This window comes from Sus scrofa, chromosome 1 (genome assembly GCF_000003025.6).
Source record: "Sus scrofa isolate TJ Tabasco breed Duroc chromosome 1, Sscrofa11.1, whole genome shotgun sequence".
Lineage (NCBI taxonomy): Eukaryota > Metazoa > Chordata > Mammalia > Artiodactyla > Suidae > Sus > Sus scrofa.
In genome coordinates this window covers 232923417-232931285 of record NC_010443.5, presented here as the reverse complement: position 1 = coordinate 232931285, position 7869 = coordinate 232923417, and the positions used below count along the sequence as shown (strand labels likewise).

The 7869-nt window shown below is 36.4% G+C and overlaps 1 pseudogene; it reads left to right on the top strand.

Annotated features, from left to right (window-relative positions):
- On the top strand, nt 1313–4434 carry LOC100736613 (annotated as a pseudogene).

The window sequence follows — 7869 nt, the reverse complement described above, 5'->3', positions numbered from 1 at the left end:
CCTTTTTTTTTTTTTGAGAGAAGCCCTTTAAAATATCCTTTACCATTATTGGGTCAATAATATAAGGTATATTTTTTCAGAATCAATCTATTTATATAAGTAGGCAGAAAATCTCTTCTGCCATATTTTTAAAAATATCATTTTATTCTTCTCCTCCATAATTAATCTGTTGTTTCATATAACCATTGAGTTTTTAGCTTAATCAATGATATGTATTTTTTAAAATGTTTCAAGACTCTACCCAGCCTTTTAAAGGATCTTTGTCCCTTGTTTAACTTCTAGTTTATATATTTATCACTGGATATCTATTCATACTTATATGTGTAATATATAGTTAAAATATATAAATATATAATGTAACTGTATTACAATTAATATATTATATTTTATATTATATATAAATATATGTACTATATTTATATACTATAACTGTATTATAATTAATATATTTTGTGTTATATAGTATATTAAATATATCAGATTGTAATAATTACATATTTATGCATCATATCATTATATAATTATTCTGTAATCAATATTATATATGATAATGACATTATGAATATATTAATATACATAACATATAAATATAGTGCATTAATATATTTATACATTATATATTTTATATATGCTATATGTTATATATAAATGTATATTAATATAATACATAATTTTATGTTATCATAAATATTAATGTTACATTTATATATTAATATACTATTTATTAATATCAATATATTGATATTATATTTCATTTATAATACATATAGCTACTGCTCTCTAAAGCCATCTGATGCAAGAAGTAGAATGAGACCAGGAGCATGGCCAAAGCAAATTCTAACAATGTCAGGTTACTGATATTCATGTCTATGTCTTTTTTCTGGAATCCTCATCTGCCTGTTACAGGGCACAAAGGAAAATTATGAAAAAGTCTCCAGGAGGACATGGGATCCTTTATTTATTGGAATCCCAAATGAAATGTGGTACTATTTAGTCCCCTGTCAAAAAGCCAAGAGCAAAGCTTGAAGCACCCAGTAAAAGCCAACTCAAACAAAAAAGCTATTACACTTAAAATTGAAAAAGTTAAGTTCCCAAGAGACCCTCTACATCAACCACCAAAGCTCATTTGGCAGTAAATCAATAACATTCACCAACAAGAAATCTAAAACAATAGTTTTTCTACAAAAAAAAAAAAAAAAAAAAAAAGCAGCTAATCAGCATCTTCCCCACCTAAAAGGCGGGGGAGGGGGTATAGGCAGATGACCTGATAGGAAAGATAAAAGGAAAAGGAAAATATCCAGTTAGAATGTGACCTGAACTGCGGAGCCACAAAGCATTGACTGGAGAAGCTGGCTTCTGCCACTTCCTCTCTCCTAATCAGATCGCCTTAGATTTACAAGGCAACTCTGTTTCAGAGGGTCAGACAATACCCAGTGATATGCAAAAAGATGGAGCATCTTTTAATGAACCAGAGGCCACTGGGGTCAGAGAAACAAGGGACTCTGTAGCAGGGGCCTCTCTGACAAGGCTCAATAGGTTACTCCAGGGAACAGCTTCCCACTCTCACGCCTGCCTCAGTAGTCCATGTGTTGATGCCCATCAGTAATCGCCAGCCTGCCAGCTGAACCTGTGCCACTGCTTCTTGCTACATCGCCTCATGGCCATCATGGAAAAGCACCCATGTCTAGCAAATGCAGCTGGACTTGGGCACTGCCAAGTTCATGAAGAGGATAAAAGTTCCTGATTACAGAGACAAGGCTGTCTTTGTCATTCCTCTTACTGTTCATGTTCTGAACCAGGCAGGCCCTGTTGCAGAGTATCTAGCAAGCACTGAGGTATCCAGGCAGCAACTGTCTCCATCAGGTAGGTCTTTTTTGCAAATCAGGTGTGAAATCTCAAATCCATGCCTATGTCAAGCGAACAAGAGCTTCCCTGAGAACGTCAGCCGCAAGGACCAGTCTGCTTACAATGTGGTAGAAACAGTAAAACAGTTCTTCCAGGACCTCCCTGAGCCTCTTTCCACCAACAAGCTCTGTGAGACCATCCTCCACATCTAACAATATGCCCCCAAAGAGCAGTGGCTGCAGGAGTGCAGGCCACCGTCCTGTGGCTGGCCCATGAGAGCAGCAAAGGCTGCAGACACTCCTGTGTTTTGTCAACAACATGGTCAACGTGGTGGACAGATCAAATGACTTCCACGAACTTGGCTATCTGGCTCCCTTCCCTCTTTCACCTGAATTTACTGAAGAAAGCAAGCTCCCCCAGAATCATGCAGAAGAAATGTGCTACCAGGAAGCTGGATCAAAAGGACCTCAGTGAGGATCTGGCTGTAGTTCAGGGATTGGCCCACAGGATCATGGAGTGTGGTCGATTTTTTTTTTGGGGGGGGGGTTCCATGTGAGGTGTTGTCCCTGTCTCATAAATTGTATGTGGAGGCTGAGATCCATCCTCCAATTGTGGAAGACCTGGGAACCCAATTGGAGGAGAGCTTGGCCACTTTCCACAGGTCCCTGGAATATCTCGTCCAGGGCCTCCAGAAGGAAGCCAAGGATAAGTTCAAAGAATGGGTCGCATGTTCCAGTGCAGACAACACAGATCTTGCTTTCAAAAAGGTGGGAGTCAGGCTTCCACTGAGGCTATGGAAGGCTTCTGTGGAGATGGTAGCACTCCTCTTGGTTGTTTTGATTATGTGCTTAGGGAGCACCACCTGCGGGATGAGGATTTGGTGCAGTGGAAGGTGGTAGGAACTCTGGACAAGCAAACTAAAATCTTATCAGTATCTACTGAGCAGCATGGTGCCTGCCCTATCCTTCCAGAGAAATAAAGCATCTCATTCGGTGAGTCCCTTCCTCACATGGTTCTTTCCAAAATGCCCTGGACCCTGTCTCCCACTGTCCCATAAACTGAGCAGAATCTGCTGCTAACACCAAAGTGTGAAAATATGCCCTGATTAAACACATTTCCTTTTCTTTACATGAGACCGATCACAACCAGCACCACAGGGTCCATTGAATCAAAGAGTTCTTATCTACATGTATGAATGAGCTGTAAGTAAAGTACTAGAGTAGAGGAAACCTAAATTTAAATGTCCTCATAATTTGGGCAGAACATTAACCAAAGGGGTGTCATAGACATACTAAAGAGGAATGGTTGGATTTTTATTTCATTTTTTAAAGTTTTTTCTTTGAAATATAGTTGATTTACAATGTTGTGATAATTTCTGCTGTGCCAGGAAGAAATTAAGTTAGGTATATACACACATCCATTCTCTTTCAGATTATTTTCCCATAAAGATTATCACAGAATATTGGGTAGAGCCCCCTGTGCTGTATAGCAGGTTCCCACTGGCCAGTCAGAATGGCTGGATTTTATTTATCTTTACTCTTCCCTGGAATGTGATGAAAGAATATCATCTATAGGTTCAGGCTATTTTTTTTGCTAAGGACCAATTCAATTGGAAAGCTGGGGGAAAATTCAATAGTAAAACTCTCTTTTTCTTGGCCAGTTCACCTTACTTTCCTAAACACAAAGCCATTCCCCTAATGCTTTCTCCTTTTATTGTAGTAAAATGAACATAACATAAAATTCACTATTTTGATCATTTTACAATTCACTGCACAATTCAGTGGAATTTAGTACATTCATAATGTTGTAAAACAATCACCCCAAAAGACACCTAACACCTATTTTGAGTAGTAATTCCCTATTTCCCCCTCTCCCAAACCCTAGTAAACCACTAAGACACTTTCAGTTTCTGTGGATTTCCCTATATTGGATATCTTGTATAAATGCCACAATACAAGTGGTCTTTGCATCTGACTTTTCACTTAGTTTCATTCATGACATATCATGTATCAGTAATCCACTCACTTTTATGACTGAATTCCTTGATCCATTTTTCTTCATACTGTTTGCATACAAAATCAAAAATGTGTTAAGAGTGAAGCTGTGTTTTAATTGCACATCTGTTAGGCAACACATTTAAGGAAGGTGAAAATGGAGATACTATTGTAAAATGATAATCACCAGGAAACCTCACCTAATGTGATGATGAAAAATTTGGGAAATGGTGCAAAAAAATATTTGCTTTATATTAAAAGACTTTTAAATAAGGATTCAGAAGATTGTCTTTTTTTTTTTTTACGGTAACTTAAATATTTGAGTCAGAAGAAAATAACAGTCCTTTAAAACAATTGTTTTTTTATTTGCTTTTTAGGGCCGCACCCATGGCATATGGAGGTTCCCACTATGCCACAGCCACAGCAATGCCAGATCCCAGCCACATCTTTGACCTACACCACAGCTCACCATAACACCAGATCCTTAACTTCATAGGCCAGCTCTGCATGTGAAGGCTGAAGAACAGGTGCTGTGGAACTTAAGAAAAAGTTAACATAAATAAGACACAGAGTCATTTATCTTAATTAAAGGTGGGAACTGGGGACTCAAGGTCTCAGGGACCAAGTGCACTGCCTCAAGAAACCACACTGCTTTTATTGTGCTCTTGAGGATTATGTCAAATGAGGAGGGGGTTGTAGGTGCAGGATATAGGATTTTTTTAATTATTATTTTAAAAGTCACATAGCTGGTAGATGGTTAAGCTTTTATTCTGACCTTTAGGCATTTAACAATCATTAGCATTTGAGGAAACTTGGTGTTAGCTGTCTACGCATAGCATCTAGAGAATCATTATTGTGCTTCTTGCAAATGGCATGCCTAGGTTTGCACCTTGTTCTCCTTGCTGATGCATATTCTGCTAACGACCACTCATAAACCACTTGGGGCCATGAGGTTCCTCTTTCTCTTCTTTTAACAGGACATATCATGCTGTGCAAACAGCATGCAAATCTGCACAGGTCCAGCATGCCTAGACCAACACATTATGTCCTCATTCAGCTGACCATATGGATAACCTATGCCTTTAGGTCTTTGTTCTTAAGCTTAAGTTATTTACCAGCACTGAGACTGTTTTTCAAGCAGAAATATGGGGTAAAGTAAAGCAGGACAAGGTGGAATTTTCAGCATAGAAAATAGAAGCAAAGAGGCTAAGAAAATATTATAGAAACATATCTCCTGACACTTAATCCATCAAACCTAGAACCTCAGGGATACTAGTCAGATTCATTTCCCCTCAACCATGACGAAAACTCCTAAAACAAATTTTGAAAGGATTTTAGTTATTCTTTTTTTTAATTTTTTGCCACACCCACAGCATGTAGAAGTTCCTGGGCCAGGGATCGTATCTGTGCTACCTCTATAACAACAGACCCCAGCAGTGACAACTCACTGAGCCACCAGGGAATGCCAGATTCTAGTTATTTTTAATAGAAAATAAGAGCACAGATTGTTCACACCCAATATGGACACCTTGTCAAAATACTGTTTATGATTCTACCCATCACTATCAAATTATATTTCTTGAGAGTAAGGCAGCTTAATTCTTGCATATTTCTTTTAAAAATTCATCAAATTCATTAATACAGTATAAATAAGAGATGTTGATGTTTAAATGCAATTCAAATATCAGATATAAAAAACCCCAGTAAGAAAAAGAACACTATATCTCCTGCCAAAACATCGTCAATTCTAGAGTGGCGTGCTAACTAAAAGATACTTTTATTGTTAAGTGAACAGAGGTTTGTTTTTTTTTAAGAGGATGGAGAGCCAAGAAATTTTAAGTACTTATGTGTGTTAAGAACAGTGCTAGCCTAGCTCATACTCTATATCAGTCAAGGCTCACTATTTTACATATGTGAAAAGCAAGGTTCAAAGTATTTGAGTAACTTACTAAAAGGCACGCAACCGATAAATTCAAGCAAGAATTCAATTCCAAATCTGTCATACTGAAGTTTGAGTTAATACTTGAGATTAATAGAAATAGCACTAAATTAAAAGTTCAGAGATATTTTTTATTTCATACTCTTTCACTAATGTTCTAGGAGATAAATCATTTCATTTATATGGGCCTGAGTTTTCACAACTACAAAAGTTGAAAGCTTGACTAGATGATCTCTATAGTCTTCCAATTCTAAAATGTTCTAGCAAATTGGCCTCCTACAATAATTGCCCTTGCAATATATGTATGCTGCCACCAAGTGGCAGTAGAGAGTACTAGTTCCCTTTTTTCCCCAAGTGGGGAGCACATTTTGACATCAGACTGATCCATCAAAAGTGCAACTTTAATATAACTATAAAATAATAAAATAATCAGGTATTATTTCCTATAAATCAGAAGCTTTACATTGTGGCTATGCATCGTATCAGAATCACCTGTAGAGGTTTTTAAACATAGAAGAAATCCAGACCCCACTGAACAAGAATCTTCAGAGATGGGACCAAGGCATCCAGATTTTGTTGATTTTTTTTTTTTTTTTTTTTTTTTTTTTTGCTTCTGCAGGTGATTCTGATATACAACTAGTTTTAGGCTAAACAAACAGAAACCAAATGTAAAAGCCCCTTACTCTAGCCATTAACATTTTATAACCAACCTTTAGTCCGATACATATACACACACATACACAATATAGGCACGTTTCACTTTATCGTGCTTCACTTTAGGGCACTTTCACAAACACTGTATTTTTTACAAATTGAAGATCTGTGGCAGCCCTGTGCAGACAAGTCTATCAGCACTATTTTTCTAACAGCATTTGCTCACTTTGTGCCTCTATGTCATATTTCAGTAGTTCTGGAAGTATTTCAAACTTTATCATTATTATTGTATTCATTATGGTGATCAGTGATCTTTGATATTATTGTTGCAAAAAGATTATGACTTACTGAAGACTCAGGTGATGGTTGTTAGCACTTTTTAGCAATAAAGTACTTTTAAATTAAGGTATGCACATTGTTTTTTTTAGATATAATGCTATTACACACTTAATAGACTACAGTATAGGGTAAACATAACTTTAATATGCACTGGAAAAGCAAAACATGGGTGTGACTCACTTCACTGTGATAATTCTTTTCTGGTGGTGCTATGGAACCAAAACTGCAGTATCTCTGAGGTATGTCTTTATATGGCTTTGCAAATATTGCTCTTACTTAATATCATCAAATATAACTCATTCGAAATAAATTTTAACTTTTTAACTTCTAACTTTTAGCTTCCTTCTTTTAAGATCATCCTCTTAGTACCATAAAGGTGAAACATCTGCAGTTAATTTGCCACCAATGAAACCTAACTTCTTTCCTCCCTTGATAGAGAATTGAAAAAATTCAAATACCCTTGTATACATCTTGAATTTTACACACCATAGCTTTTTGGTTTAATAACTTACTGGAGGGAGCATTGCAAAAATACCCACTGTAACTTAAAGTGTTTTGGAGTTCTGCTGTGGCACAGTGGGTTAAAGATCCATCATTATCTCTGAAGGGGTTTGGGTTGCTATGGAGGTGTGGGTTCAATCCCCAGCTCTGCAAAGTGAGTTAACTATCTGGTGTTGATGCAACTGCAGCTCCAATTCAACCCCTGGCCCAGGAACTTCTGGATGCTGTGGGTGTTTTCATGACGAATAATGTTTTGCTATTGGTATGCTGTGGGTGATTTCATTACCAATAGTGTTTTCATTGCCATTTAGTTTTAAAGTATTTACACATTTTTCTTGATTTCCTCTTTAACTCATGTCATTATATATTATTTCTTAATTTATTTTTTATAAATTTAAAACATTAAATGATTTTTAACAATCATATATATGAAGTTAATTTATATCTACTCTTGCTCTTAATTTTATGCCCATGATATTATTGTAGGAGACTATATTTTATATGATGTTATTGTTTCTTTTTTGGGTGCGTCTCTTTGTCTTTTTAGGGCCACACAAAAACAATGTTTTTGCTCTTCCTTTATGGTAACCTTTTGAA